Raw genomic sequence first — 16,802 nt, forward strand, 5'->3', positions numbered from 1 at the left:
AAGGAATATTGACATGCAATTGTTTTAACAGACTTTCGAATTTTGCGAATTGCTCATTGGTCTTTTGACGAATTAACCTACCGGGGTACGGAACTCGAGGGGCCTTGGTAGGCTCTGGTGATAGGGGAGAGTTCTTTTCCTGCAGATGTGTTGGCATTGTTTCTTCCGTTGGTGGAGGTACTTCTGAAGGCCCTACGGTGCGGTTTCGTAGTGTGATGAGGTGAACTTGCGCTTTTGGGTTTGTTTCGGTATTGCTAGGTAATGCGCCTTGTGGTCTCTCGGAAAAATTTTGTGCTAGTTGATTTATTTGTTTTTCTATGTTTTGAATGCTAGCTTGTTGATTTCTAAAATTAGATTCTAATTGTAGAAATCTTTCCGAGTTTTTCTTATCAGTGTCGGAGACGAGGCGAGATATAGTATCTTCGAGCCTTTCTCGTCCACCTTGTTGTTGAGTGAAATTTTGTGACTCATTTCTTGATTGCTGAAAGTTTGTTCGTTGGGTTTGTTGGTTACTACTATTGCCGGTTTCCCTCCAACCAAGGTTTGGGTGGTTTCGCCATCCTTGGTTGTAAGCTCCCGTTGGAGGACCCGACGGCCTAGGTCTATTATCAATGTAGTTTACCATTTCTTGTTGATCGTCCGTTTCTTTCATGCAACTCCAATTTTCATGTGACCCACCACACCTTTCACAAGCCATAACCGAGACTGTTTTTGTCATTTCTAATTTTTTTATTTTTGAAGAAAGGGCCTCGATTTGGGCTTGTAAAGAGGTGCTTTCGTCGACCTTATGGGCGCCCGGGGCGATAGACTTATTTCCCCGGGGAGTGTGCCATTGAAAATTGGTTTGAGCAATTTCCTCAATCTGATTATATATTTCGTGTGGGCGTCGATTACCTAAAAGTCCCCCGGAGCTAGAATCAAGTGTCTGCCTAGTGTGTGGCAACAATCCATTGTAGAAAGTGGATACTTGTTGCCATATTGCGAGGCCATGATGGGGACACTTGCGTAATAGCTCCTTGAACCTTTCCCATGTTTCATATAAGGATTCCCCGTCCTCTTGTGAGTATGTGTTAATTTCAGCCATTAATTTAGCAGTTTTAGAAGGAGGGAAATACTTATATAGAAACTTTTGGGCTAGTTCATCCCAGGTGTTTACCGATCCAGCTGGGAGGGTGTTGAGCCAAGCTTTCGCTCGGTCTTTTAGTGAGAACGGAAACATACGGAGGCGTATGGCGTCGTTTGATGCTCCATTGATCCGAAAGGTATCACATATTTCTAAGAAATTAGTTATATGTAGATGAGGATCCTCGTCCGCAAGCCCGTGGAAGGTTGCGGAGTTTTGGAGCATTTGTATCAAATGCGGTCGAAGTTCGAAGTTATTGGCTTCGACATTCGGAGCATTGATAGCGGCGCCTAGATTACCTACGGTGGGCCGTAGATAATCCATAAGGGTACGTTGGTCCGCCATTGGGGGTGGATCACCCGAAACCTTCTCTTGGTTTTTGGCTTTTAACCTTTTTCTGAGAAAGCGTTCGGGTTCCTCTAGCGGTTCTTTTATGTCTTTATTGGAACTGGAGCTCATACACTACGTGAGGATGGTGTCGGGTTCCAAGTCCTGCAAAAAAAACAAAAAAGAATGTCGGTCAGAAGGTTCACCACGGCCCCGTGTTGAGCGAACACGGCCCCGTGGTCGGAAATACAGTGATTGTTTTCCAGATCCCAGTTACTGGAAGTTGGACACGGCCCCGTGTTGCACCGGCACGGCCCCGTGGTCGGCCTTCTGTAACTTGAAAAACAAAAACTGCCAGTAACTTTGCTGAGCACGGCCCGTGTCCGACCAGGCACGGCCCCGTGCTGAGCTCTGCAGAAGCTGAAAATCTAAGAAAAAATCCTAAAAAATTAAAGAAAAATAAAAATATGATTAGGCCGTTGATTCCTAACTTTCTTAAAATCCTTGTGTCCCCGGCAACGGCGCCAAAAACTTGATGTGCGTGAAGTGTGTTATATTTTTGATGTATATTTAAGCCCTTTTTACACTTTTAGCCAAGTTTTAAATTTATAAAACACGATATTTACTAACACTAAACACACATATGGGCAAGTGCACCCATCGTGGACGTAGTATAGTGTTGGTAAGATACCGAGGTCGTCCAAGGACACAAGAGCTTTTAATACCGGTTTATCCTCAACGTCTAATCAAATCAAAAAGGTTAGAAAAATGTTTTAAACTAAGAAAAATAAAAACTAACTAAATGCTGAAAATAAAAATAAAAATAAAAACAGATAGACAAGATGAATCACTTGGATCCGACACGTGTATTAGTATAACCTTTGATTATTTTCGCACTTTTGCACTTGTTTAAGAGATTATCTTAGTTATTGTAGTAGGCCCCTCTTTTGAAGGCGACGTTACCCTCAACCCAGTAGTTTGAGTCAGCAAGGATACAATCCTAAAGGGTCGGATTATTGAAAGATAATGAATTAAGTTATTAATGCAAATTGTGGTAGGCCCCGCTTCTGGCGGTGACGTTACCCTCGGCTAAGTAGTCTGAGTCAGCAGGGATACAGTCCTAAATAGTCGGGTTATAGTATTAATAGTAGTTAACTTATGAGGGGGTCAAAGAGTTTGGATCCCCGCCATCCAATACCTATGGGCATTGAAGGAGATCCTACTAAATTTGACCCAGGTCCCAAGCAGGACCTCTAAACGCTGAACAAGGGCAAGACCCTTACCAAACCGTTCCCTTAACCCCCGACCAGGTAGCCAACATACCTCCATATAGACCGTGGAGATATGAATGGTGAAAATCTTTTATTTTATATAGACAGTAAAATAATGCCAAGACACCACGGACAAACGATAAGGAAAGATCACCTTCAACATAAGTAACTAGTTATTAAAGTCATTAATACAAAACCAAATAAAAAGTGCAAAAGATTAAAAATAAAAAGTATTATACTAAACACTTGTCTTCACCAAGTGATGTAAGAGACTTAGGCAAACATGGCCTTGATTGTCAAGAACTCTTACGATCAATCTTGGATCCCGAGACGACTCACACACTCTACGATGGACAATGGATGATGGTGGTGGATGATGGTGTTATGGTGGTGGTGGGTGGTGGATGAGGTGTGAGAGAGGTGGTGTGCCAAGGGATGAGAGAGAATGAAGCCAAGCTCCTCTATTTATAGGCTGAACAGAAGGCTGGACACGGCCCCGTGTCCGCTGGACACGGCCCCGTGCCCGCCTGACACTCTCTCTCCTCATTAATTGTAATTGCGAATTACAATTAATGCGCCTGCTGTACTTTCACCACGCCCCCGTGCTCGCTGGACACGGCCCCGTGGTGGGCAATGGAAGCTTCTACTGGTTTGTCTTTTCTGCTGCTTCCTGGGCACGCCCCCGTGTTAGCTGGACACGGGGCGTGTTCAGACTCTGTTTCTTCCTTTTTGCTTTGGGAGGTGCCGTTGAGGGTCCGGGCAATCTACTTTTGTTCCTTTTCTTGTATTTATGGTAGAATTAGTGGTCTTTTTGCTTCTTTTGTGATTTTGAGCTCATTTTATCCTGAAAATACAAAAGGAAGACAAAAACACTCTTTTTCCAACATTAGTACTTAAAAAGGGTTAGTTTTATGCCTTAATTGATGTGTTTTATATGTTGCATTTTACACACATCAGTAGCCTACAACTCCCTGTCAAGAAAAGGTAATGAACTTTGATTCAAACCTTAATGCCTCGATTCCATAAAATCTGGGCTTATAAATTAAACTTGTCCTCATGACTTGGCCTTTTGTGCCATAGTTATATTTTAATTAAATCTAGGATAAATATAATGAAAATCCTGAATAAAATAAGTGTCATTCCTTTCCTGTCAGTATACATATTAGAAGAGAATCTTAAAAGGTATAACCTAGCTTAAAGGTCAATAAAGACCTAGCTATGGTGGTAAGACCTGTTTAAAAGAGATCCAGATCCTTGTTAAACACCTGAAGACGTGTTAACACTCCCGACAACAGTGATGCGATAAAATCACACTTGTCATCTTTATATTAGGAACTTCCAAAACCCCTTATTTAGCGTAAATGATCAAGAGGAATCATGGCTAATAAACGTCGAACATGATGCATACATCAAAACATTCATTTGGAATGTATGCCTACGGGCAAGGATGTATACATGAAAAAGATAGTTTTATTTCATAACTTCTTGTCAAGACAATGAACTATGAAATTTTCCGATCCAAAGGAATCATTGATTATGTTTTAAAATTTCCCTAGTGACAAGGCATCTGTGCCATCGAAAAGTCCTTTGGAACAAGCCTTTGTGCTATATAAAATGTCGGTACGACATTGACAGTCGTGACTTATGTCCCCTGTCTAATAAATATGAAGGATTATATTCCGTTTAAACGCCAAAGATGGTTTATTTAAAAACCTAGGCAAAACATAATCAAATAAATTAAATACTATCTATTGGCCTATGTGGTTGATTTACATCTTGGCTATTTAATCATCAAGTTCGACAATTCAGCAAATTATTCCTCGGTTTGTAGCCTTAAAAGCTTCACCATGGCTGACTCATCTGAAGCTCACAATCATCCAGTTGATCAGAATAATGATGCAAGACTGAATTTAACGAGCACCGGGTTACAGGCTATGTTAGATACAGCCGTAAACAAAGCTGTGGACCGAGCATTAAGGATCATAAGCGAAAGTGCGATAATACCCCAGATAAAGGTTACAAAAAGGGTAAGGCCAAATCAAATCGGTCCAAGCCGAAAGAGGCAAAACCCAAATGTAAAACCTGCAGGAAGAAGCACTTCGGAAAATATTTCTATGAATAGACTAGGGGATGTGTCATCTGTAAAGAGATGGATCACGAGACCCCTGAATGCAAGGACCTGACGGACGCCACATGCTATGGTTGTGGCGAGAAGGGGGCACATAAAGGCCCACTGCCCAAAGAAGGTGACTAAAGGAAAAGGCACTTTAAATTCACAAGCTAAGCCTTGTGGAATTTGTATTAAGGAAGGGCACAAGACCTTGGAGTGCCAAGACATAAAGGACGCAACCTGCTATGGTTGCAATGAAATAGGGCACATCAAGACAAATTGCCCAAATGAAACCATGAAGCCTGGAAAGGTTAAGAAGACCAAAGCTGGAAGCCCTCAAATGGATGCTCAAGAAGCTATTCAGGATGACAATGTCACAACCGGTACTTTCTTTATCAATAACGCTGGTACTAGAGTATTAATTAATTCAGGTTCAGATAAGTCTTTCGTAGACAATGGATTTTGTAAATCATTAAATCTGCCTGTTAAAACTCTAAGCGTTAAGTAGAATTGGCCGATGGTACCTCAGAGACTGCTTCAGCAATATTAGATGGATGTTTTATATCCACTAGAAACCATTCTTTTTCACTGTCATTGTTCCGTTGAAATAGAGGGACTCGATATAGCAATAGGAATGGATTGGTCGTCTTGTAACCAAGCCCATATTGTGGGTAATAAGAAGCAAGTAGTTATCAAGACTCCTTATGATGAGCCTTTGACAATTCAAGGAGACACTGGGTATGGATTGCCTAAGCATTTGTTGAATTGGTATTTAATACCAAAGCTTCGAGTATGGAAAACTCAGAAGAGATAACGACGGTTGCGATGCTAGAAATGCGACAAATGTTAATGGTGCATCAAATGTAAGTCTCAATATAAATGGAGTTAGTCTCCAAAACTGTAATTAACACAGCTGTCAGAAAGGCTATGAGAAAAGTCATGAAAAGGTTCAAGAAGCCGAATGTGGCTCGCCTTACAACACATGTCGCTGCTCGTAGGAAGGGCTATATTCATACTTCAAATGCGAAGAATGAACGCAACAAAAGCATATATGGCAAGGAACCCCATTTTTTTAGGATATACTAAAAAGTACGTTGTCTCTTGGAAGTCAAGAGACTTCAATAGTAAAAAAGGGGGGGCATCGATTACAGGAAATTGTTGGATGAAGTAGAAACCATTAAGGTATATCAGCGGTTATGCTGGAAAAGACATGGTGAGGTATGCATCACCGTTAATTGATGGCAATACCTTTAATTAGTGAGGACATTAGTGAAGTCCACAAGAAAAATCCTTTTATACAATATGAGATAGACCAAGTTTTAAGAACCTTATTAGAAAAACCTATTATCAGCATCATGAAATGGAAAAGGTGGAATAAGAATTTCCTGACTCTCACCATAAAAAAAATTCTAGACTGTTGACAGTATGTCGCAAATTTTAATTCATTGGCTGAGATAGTGCTCTATTCCATTTACCCAAAATCTAAGCTTATTGCAATATTTATTGGTGGTTAGCAACGGCAATAAGAGGGCACATTAAGGTTCCAAAGTCTGCTCATTATAAATCCACTATGGATCTACCTCAGCTATTCACGTTTTATAGATTAAGAAATAACCAGTCAAAGCTGAGACTGCCCTAAATCTGTCAAAGATTTTGCAGCTAAGTTTAAAAGGTTTAACAATGGAGGCGTTTAACCCTCCTGATGTATGATTAGAGGCAGTTCACCTTAATAATGACATCAGATAAATCCCTTATTGTGATTTTATTAGTTACGTTTGGTTTTAGATGCTGCTAAGTCTCTCATAGGACCATAAGCTTAGCAAACTTTTAGAAATTTTCCCGTAAGAACCCCAGATGTTAAGTGTAAGGTAAAAGTTACAGGCGAAATCATAAGAACCATTCCTTCTGTTCCTGTCAGAAACTTCCAATCGTAGAATTCTAGAAGTATCCTCTCTCTAGAGGAAGTGCGTCGACATATGTAGTTGATATCTCTTTGATCTCTATCGATTGCGAATACCAGACGGTATGATAAAAGCGCCATATGAGGATTTGTGTATCTTAATATGTTCCATAGATTGCTTCCATGCCTGATCAGTATGGAGGTTTAATGCATGGGACCACAAAGATATCCTGATAGTCATATGGTAGTAAAGTCAACTAATGGTATTCAAAGAAGATATCCAGAATGGAAGTTTCCAAGTAAATATTCCCGATTAAGGAATTCATGGACTTGTAACATAAATGTGTCACTTATTTGACACAAGCAATGATGGATAAACTGGAGCTTGAGCTTTGGAAAATCTCTGTAACCTCCTTGTATCTTGATTATCTTCTCCTAAGATTACCCTGTTTACCTCCTGAGAGGCAAGTAGAGTTAAGATTTATACCCCATTTAGGGCTGTATTATTATGAAATCTCCAAGACGGCTAGTACCGTCACTGGAAGATCGAAACCCTGATTAAGTAAGTTTTAAAATAAAGGATTCGTGTAGCCTAACTCAATATTCTGAGAATTCGGTTTAGTTAATTAAGAAAGACGGTTCATTTTGCTTATGCATCGATTACCGCAACCCTAATTAGGCAACAATTAAGAATTGCCATCAGCTGCCCAGGATCGTCGATTTGTTCGACTGACTGTAAGGATTAACTATCCCTTAAGATTAGTTTTAAGTAGTGGTTAGAATAACCATCTCACCTTAAAATTTTTAAGTAGTGGTTGGAATAACCATCTCACCTTAAAATAAGCTTTTCTATAATAGTTGATATATAAGTATCAAGGCTGCTCCTTTGGAGACCTTGTATAAATGGAATATTAAACAAATATTGTTAGACAGAAGATTGGTAAGTCCAATTATCAGGATCTGAAAGTTGCATTGGAAACAACGAATAAGATCATGCAAATTCGTAATCATCTGTAAGTTGCCAGTATTCGGCAGAAAATCAAGGATTAATGAAAATAACAACCCTCCTAAGTTCTTGTTAAGGAATAAGGTTCAACAAAGATATCACCCTGGAAGGGTGTGCCAATTTATTAATTATCAGGCTAGTTGAGCTCTGGATATATAGAATCATTAGAAGGAATCGAATGTGTCAAGATCAAATAGCTTATAAGCTAAAACCTATTTAAGGAGCTTGGCGGAGCTCGCAAGGTATTACACACTAATGATTTAAGCATGTGTTTCACCAATAAGTCGAGAAGCATTATCACCTAGTGATATGCAGATTAATGAAAATTTATGGTTTGATGAGGAACCCGTATCAATTAAGAATCAGCAAGTTAAGAAGCTCCAAAAGGATACATGTACCTATTATAGAGGTCAATTTGGGTGCTTGGAGAGGCCCCAAATATACTATGGAAATTAAGTCCAAGATACATCAGAAAGTACTTCCATTACTTTAGCAAATCTCGAGGTCGAGATTTCTTTTAAGGGGGTGAGGATGTAACACCTCGAAAATTCAAGTCCAATAATGTATTGACACGTGTCATAAGCTTTGAACGTGTGAAAGATTACGTATGAAGGACTAAAGTTGACAAACAGAGAAAGTATGTGAATATAAGGGTTCAAAATGTCAACAATGAATTAATATATCTTTCAATATCCCTACATGATGTTTATACCCTTAAACGAATGAGTCATGGATCATACGAAGCTAATTGTGAAAGAAAGTGAGGAATTACAAACTACAGGGGTTAAATGTGTCAACATGTTTAAAGTATACCTCTGAGTGACCTTTTAGCGAACCCGAAGGTTTGTAATGATTAATTATACTCACAAGAATGTGTGATAAAAATTTCACAAGGTTTCGATAAAGTATGAGAAAGTTATGACAATATTCGTATACGAGGGGTTAAAAGCATCAACGTTGAAATTTAAGACTTTTCGGTGATATATGAATAACCGAGGACCTAACAAAGTTGGTTTATAACTTGGGATCCTTAAAAGTCAAGTTGGGGGTTTAAAGTGCAAGAAATGAGCTTAAAATCAAGTTTGGAAGGACCAGGGACCAAATGTGCAATATTTGAAACTTTGTAACCGGATCAGACCCTCACACGGGGCGCGTAAGGTCCCTATGGATCCTTACGCGGGCCGCCAGAGTCCCCCAGTATCAGAAATTCAACACAGCTGCCAGTTCAGTCCATTTAACCGACTTATGAAGGTTGTTTTCAATACCTGGAGCTTGTTTGATGGTTTTAAAAGGTCTAGGGACACTTGTAATCATCTGGATTCATTCATAGACTTGTTTGGCATGATCAAATTGCATTTAGAAACCTATATAAGGGCCATGAATTTGGGTTCTTCATTGCTCATTCACTTGTAAACTTCACAACTCACTTCTTGGAGGTTCCTGGAGCTCAAGACCCATTCCTAGTGATCATTAGTCGTACTTAGGACTATTGTAAGTGTATTTAACCTTTCTTAATTCAGTTTAGCTTAGTTATTTAGCGTAAAGTCAAACCGTCGTAATTAAGATTTGACTTCGTCATTAATCTTAATCCCTTCAGTCAAAATTCAAATTGAAAGTACCTATGAGTTGGTAATTATGTGGGCAATAAACCCTTAAAAGGGTATTCTCTGATTCCCACTCTAACTAGGTCAATTGTCAAGTCAAACTTGATTATAAAAAGTCAACAGGAAGCCTATTTTCAAATAAATGCATAATTAGCAATGTAAAGGCTATGCAACCTGTTTTGTCATTAATATAACTTGGTAGTTAATGTAAGAACATGTCTAAACATGTTCAACTCGACAATTTTCAGTTTAAGCTCGGTTCGGAACCGAAAGTTGCAAAAGTAGACTTTTGCTTTGACTTTCAGTTCTGACCCATTAGAGCATAACTTAGAAATGCCTTAGAGCTTATTTAGGACCAGGTTTCATGTAAGTATAACCCTCTGTGATTATACAACTTGGTTCATTAGTTATCCGATTCATATGCAAATTTCCGTTAAATGCCTAAATGTTGACTATTATGCCCTTATGACCTTAAAACATGAAATTTGAAAATGTGAAAGAGTAGAAACCTTAGATACTGATTTATAAACTTGTACCTAGAATTTAACATCAGTTTGAGGTCTAGATTAAGAATTACGCTCAATAGCGTAATTAGAAAGCTTTTTAGTAATTAAATAGCGTAATTAGCATATAGCCTATCTAAACCCAATTTTTGATACCAAACTTTTACCCACTAATGTAAAATAATATTTTGGGATTTTTGGAGATTTTTATTTATTTTTAGGCTGATCATAACCTAGAGTTCTAAGCTTAATTCGGTAGTTGTCGGTTTTACCCTTTTAAGCTATAAAATGAGTTTTACCAAACCTTTTGACACCAAACCTTTTTCTAATGATCTAATATGATAAATAGAATATTTTAAGCCTTCTGGAATAGTAAAAAATACCAGCTTTCCTTTAAGAACCCGGAAATAGCTCAAACTTGCCTTTTAAGCGCTTTTAAGCATTTAAACGCATAGTATGTATTAAAACCATATTAGATATGTAAGACTTGATACTACTGATGTTTTAAGTAAATTTTCATACTTTAGCAGTAAGTAAAAGTTTTTGAAGTCAGATTTCTAGATTTGACCTTAAACCTTAGGTGAAATTACCAAAATGCCCTTTCGGTGCATAGTATGGTTAGAAATGATAAATTTCACATATAGGTTATACCCTACTGATATACCTTAGTAAATTAAGCATTTTTACTGATTACATCAGACCCGAAACTCAGAATTATATTTAAACTCTTTTATAACCTTTTAAATGACCAAAATGCCCTTACGGGGCATAATTTGAGTTTAAATCCATATGGGGCATAATAGAAGATATCTTACTGATGTCACAACATATTTAAGGCATGTTAACTTAGGAAACTTGTAAATGACTCATTTGGTTACCCGTTACGCACTTTTCGCGTTCGGATCGGCTTTTGTAACTAGTTTGCATATATTAGCCGAAACGGGTCAAACCATATCGTTTTCATCTCAAAATCCAGAATGTGTTTAGTTTACCCATATTAAACAAGTGTTCAAACTTGTCGGGTCAAAACCACATTCTAAACCGGTCTTCGCTTTATCATGCGTTTGAACCGTGTCTTCCTTTTGAAAACTAACCGGTCTAAGTCTAAGCTTAATTAAAGACCCGTTAGGATTCTAATAGGTTATTAAAAACCTTCGTTCCAGATTTGGAGCCCAGTAAAAGCTATGTGCACTTGCTGTATTTGATTTAGACTTTGCTCAGGTAAATACTCTTAACTTATTTTCCCTATACGGGCTTGGGATACGGTACTATAAAAGTACCGCTTGGTCGGGTGTATGTAGTCATTTAAATCGTATTGTGATTGATGTATTTACGTAACCTGTTTGATATGTATTATTTGGTGTATGGCTTTTGGGGGTTAAATGACCATGTCCCGGATATCCTTGGCATCATTCAAAGAAATGACCACGACCTAAGCACGGGGTGTAGGCGTACACCTGACAGATGCATTATGAAAAAAAAACTGGTATCCCACTTAAAGGAATCAACCTTGTGGGCATTATACCTGTGGCGTGTCAGTTAACTTAAGTCCGGCCCTACAAACCGGCCCTAATGGACGACAAAGAAGTAAAACTGTATACAATATTATTTTTAGATAATTGTCCCAAGTTATAAAAGATATTTTTGCCTAAGAGCATTCAAATCAATTTTCCAAACATTTTCAAAATGAGTCAGTTAAGTTGTATTTACCAGTGCAAACTGACGTATTTTCCAAAAAGGCTAAGTGCAGGTACTATACGTAATAGGCTGGCTACTCCAGGCATCAATAATCAAGTCTCGCAAGCTCTAGATGTCAAAGTCTGTTGAAGAGTTTCCTCTTTGTTTTGATCCTCCTGTGGATATTACTCAACCATGATGTGATACTTAATATTACACTTTTATTTGGTTGAAATAAAAATCTATCTTTTGCTTCCGCTGTGCATTTAAATATTGTGTTGTTTGACTATGATGATATCAACTACGTCACGATACTCCCCACCGGGCCCACCGGTAATACGTGGAAATATCGGGGTGTGACAACACTTCCATTTCCGGCAACAGTTTCAATCGACAAGCCGGACAGGAGAAACAGAGCTTCAGCAGCATCAAAAGCCATTAGGATTTCGGAAATCCTCCGGGATCGAAACCTTTGCCTGGTCCTCATTTTTTCCAAATTTGGAAAAATATCAACACACTCAATATAAATATATAAGCCGGGAAGAGCTAACGTCGGCATTGAAAGGAGAGCTTGTGATGATTAAGTGTCAAATCACTTACCTTAGAAACAGCGCTGCCACTGCAATCGTTATATCACATTAAATACTCTCTGACAAAGTCCACACATATTCCCAAGGGTACAGTTCAGTAAGAAGACGAAGAGGTAATACAAAATACATTTTCATTTTTTGGGTGACGTAACAACAGTCAGCTCATGATTAAAAAACTTCTCGCTCAAGTGAACAGTTCAGAATAAAGTAAAAAATACAAATATCTTCTCCAAGAAGATTTCCATTTTTTCAAAACCTAAAAAAACTCTACAGCATAAGCACCCATCTTTTATAGTCCAGTGCTCCACTTATTTGCATAAGAGCACCACTAGACTGGGGGGGGGGGGACTTGAAGGGGTAAGGTCCCAAAAACCTTGCCTCAGGTACTTGGGACCATACCATAACCTCGTCAATAAACCCTCTTTAGACCTTGCGCGGTCGCGCACTGGTCCTACAAAGAGAACTTAGAAAGAAAAACGATGTTCAACACATGCGCACCAAAAGGAAACTAACAAATCCTTGCACTGATCTCCATAACAGGTAGGATAAAAATCCTAGCAAACACTTCCACGTAAATAATATCCAGACTTGGATAAAAATAACTTCTCTGTTACCACGAAGTTAACGTGAGGAAGAGTCACACAGGGTTACAACTGTATCCCTCTAGAAGACTCTATCATGCACCACCATTCGATTATAACCGAATGGCCACGTGGCATCATCCCAGGCTCCCTCAAAGTCATGATGATGGCACAAAATTGAATAAAGATCTACACTTGCCCACTTTCCACGTGGCAACACCCTAACCGTTGATCAAAATCACGATCCGTGTGCATACACAAATCGTTAGCGATTAACGGGAGGAAAAAATAACCGCTCACGGAAAAGGCACTTTCCGTGAACTTTTCATCAACAAATTTTCCCGCCAAACTTCGGCTATAAATAGAAGGATAATTCAGGTATAATTCTCAAGTTACATTCACTTCACTTTCACTTCTTCTTCATCAAACCTGTACTTATTCTCACGCCGGAGGGTGGTCACGGGGAGAACCTCCATTCTCCCATGGCGAGTCTAACGACTGTTGTTTTGCAGTGATTATTAGAGGAAGAAGATCATTCACCCACAAATCGGACGAGAAAATTTAACCCTTTTTATGCTAATTCAAACCCCCTGGTTCTGTTGATTCCGGTCAATTAAACCAGTGTTTCTTCAGTAACACAACCACTTACCTTCTTAAACTGTCAAATTCAGTCTAAACAATGTTTTGTACACACCTTACATAATTAAAAACCTAATTTCAATTAAGTAATTCACCAAAGATAATCATGTCTCTATAAAGTTTGACCCATATGGTTTTTTTATTGTGAAGGAGTACAAGAGTGGGAAGTTCTTGACTAGGCATGACGGCTCGGGCCCTCTTTATCCTTTCACCAACATTGCTTCCACCTCTACTTCATATTTTTGGCATGACCGTCTTGGACACCTGGGACGGTGGCTTCCACCCAAGATGGACACTCGGGACTACCTATTATGGATTTTTTTCATTCTAGTAATTTAATTTCTTGTAATAAACGATCACGATTGTCTGTTTGTGATTCATGCCAATTATCAAAATATAAACGGTTGCCATTTTTAAATTCTACTTCATCTAGTTTATTACCTTTTGATATTATCCATTGTGACCTTTGGACTTCACCTAGACTTAGCAAATCTGGTTACAAGTACTACATGGTGTTGATTGATAAGTTTATAAATTATACTTGGGTGTTTCCCTTAAAATCTAAATCTGAGACATTCACTAAATTCACCCAGTTTCACAAATGTATCAAAAAAAAATCACATGACCATTAAGTCATTCCAATGTGATCTAGGGGGTGAATTTGATAACAAAATTAAAGAACTAGCTCTTTCACTAGGCCTCTAATTTCGGTTTTCATGCCCACACACCTCTTAATAGAATGGGAAATCTAAACGCATGATTTGTCACCTAAATGAGGTCATGTTTTATCTTCTCGCCCATGCCTCCTCACCCTCCTCAATTTGGGTTGAGGCTCTCCATACCGCCTCTTAGCTGCATAACATCCTTCCTTCTGCTAAGCTTCAGTTTGTTACCCCCCCCCCCACCGCCATTCTCTATGGCCGTCAATCGACCTATAACCACCTCAAAGTCTTTGGGTGTGCATGCTATACTAACATGTCATCCACTCGTCGTCGCAAACTCACTCACTATTCGGCCCTTGTGTGTCTTTGGGTACCCCGCTCACTTTCGGGGTTACCGATGCCTGAACCTCACAATCGGTAAGGTTATCCTCTCTCATCAGGTAACTTTTGACGAATCTATCTTTCCATTTTCAAACCCAACTTCCACTACCCCTATTGATCACCATCGACCTCGTACACAACCCATACATATGACATCCACTACCCCAACCCCTACCACACCTACCATACCCACTACATCTACTATTCAACCTGCTTCCCCACCATCATCGGGTCCCACCACGCTTTCCTCAGCTACCTCCCCACCACCAACACAATCATCCACCGTTTTACCGTCCCCACCTATAGTAAAGCCGTGGCATGTCGAGATGTATCACTTTGGAAATAAGCTATAAATGATGAGATGGACTCTATTATGTAGACTAACACTTGGAAATTGTCTGATCTACCCTCTGGGTGTAAACCACTTGGTTATAAATGGATCTTCAAGAAGAATATGAAAGTAGATGGTTCAATTGATAAGTTTAAAGCCCGATTGGTTATCCAAGGCTTTAGAAAGAAAGAACGAATAGACTACTTTGATACATATGCTCCTGTAACAAGAATATCTACTAGTAGATTGTTAGTTGCTTTAGCAGCAATACACAATATCGTGATTCATCAAATGGATGTGAAAACGGCTTTCTTGAATGGTGATTTGGATGAAGAGATATATATGAAACAACCAGAGGGTTTTGTTATGCCTGACAATAAGCATAAGGTGTGTGTAAGCTAGTTAAGTCATTGTATGGCTTAAAGCAATCACCCAAACAGTAGTATCAAAAGTTTGATGATGTGGTTTTGTCTAATGATTTTGTATTAAACCAAGTGGACAAGTGTGTATATAGCAAATTTGATGACTCTAGAAAAGGAGTCATAGTTTGCTTATATGTAGATGACATGTTGATCTTTGGTACTGACCAAGATCAAGTTGATAAAACAAAGAAATTTTTGTCATCTTGCTTCGACATGAAAGACATGGGGAGGCGGAAGTGATCCTTGGTATAAGGATCAAACGGGAGAACAATGGCATATCGATCTCTCAATCTCATTATATTAAGAAGACGTTGAAAAAGTTTACTTTTCATGATACTTCTCCGGTTAGTACTCCAATGGATCCTACTTTTAAGCTCTCACCTAATAAAGGTAGCTGTAAGCCAACTTGAATATTCAAGGGCTATTGGATCTCTCATGTATGCTATGATTAGTACTAGACCGGATATAACTTATGCTGTTGGAAAGCTTAGTAGGTATACTAGCAATCCAGATGCAAGTCATTGGCAAGCTATGAATAGAGGATTTAGGTACTTGAAAGGAACCATGAAATATGGTTTGACTTACACTGGATTTTCTTCAGTTTTAGAAAGTTATTCGGATGCAAGCTGGATTAACAACATGGAAGATCACTATTCCACAAGTGGATGGACTTTTCTGCTTGGAGGAGGCGCCATATCTTGGGCATCTAAGAAACAGACTTGCATAACTAATTCAACAATGGAATATGAGTTTGTAGCATTAGCCGCAGCGGGAAAATAAGCTGAGTGGCTAAGAAACTTGATTTATGAGATTCCATTGTGGCTTAAACCTATATCACCAATATCTGTTAGATGTGAAAGTGCTGCTACCTTGGCTAAGGCCTATAGCCAAGTGTGTAATGGGAAGTCTAGACACTTTGGTGTTAGAGATAGCATGATTCGTGAGCTCATCATGCATGAGGTGATATCGGTGGAGTTTGTGAGAACTCAACATAATTTAGCCGAACATTTACCCAAAGAGTTATGTAGAGATCTTATGCACAAGGCGACTGTAGGAATGGGATTAAAGTCCACATGAAATTTCTCGTGTTAAGATACCCAATTCCCACCTAATATGACATTAGGTGTTGAATTCAATGTGGAAAGCTTAACATCTAGAAATTGGAACACATTAGTAGCATCATCCTAAGGTATGTGTTCAGACCTGCAAGTTAAAGGAGGTTGAAGGTTTTCTTCTTAATAGTTCTTTGAAAAACTGCATATGCAGGTGCAAGAATAAAGAAATACCTATATGAACATGAATTTTAGCTGCTTCAAGAAGCTGAGACTTGGCTTTGATATGTTCATTGAAGGATAGGACAGATGCTTGTAAAAATAGTGTCAAGAAAGAACATTAGAGTATTTAAACTTGTGTGTATCTTATCTTCATGTAGGTTGAGGGTAACGCTGCCTGGAAGAGGGCCTACTACTATAACTTAAAAATAATCTCTTAAAATGCCCAAAGTGCGGAAATCATTAAATGATACATAAAAGAGGAGTTGGAACCAAGTGATTTCTTCTTGTCTATTTGTTTTTCCTTATATTTTATTTTTATTTTTTTAGTTTATCTTTTTAAAACTTTCAAACCTTTTTATCAAGATTTGGTTAGATTAAACGTTAACGATAAGCCGGTACTA

General features: G+C 38.7%; 1 non-coding gene across 1 annotated transcript; it reads left to right on the forward strand.

Annotated features, from left to right (window-relative positions):
- The first annotated feature begins 983 nt into the window (after positions 1 to 983).
- On the forward strand, positions 984 to 1,090 carry LOC118480684. The gene has a single exon (XR_004863662.1). It is a non-coding gene; the product is annotated as a small nucleolar RNA R71 (small nucleolar RNA).
- The last annotated feature ends 15,712 nt before the right edge of the window (positions 1,091 to 16,802 follow it).

Source organism: Helianthus annuus, chromosome 7 (assembly GCF_002127325.2).
Source record: "Helianthus annuus cultivar XRQ/B chromosome 7, HanXRQr2.0-SUNRISE, whole genome shotgun sequence".
NCBI lineage: Eukaryota > Viridiplantae > Streptophyta > Magnoliopsida > Asterales > Asteraceae > Helianthus > Helianthus annuus.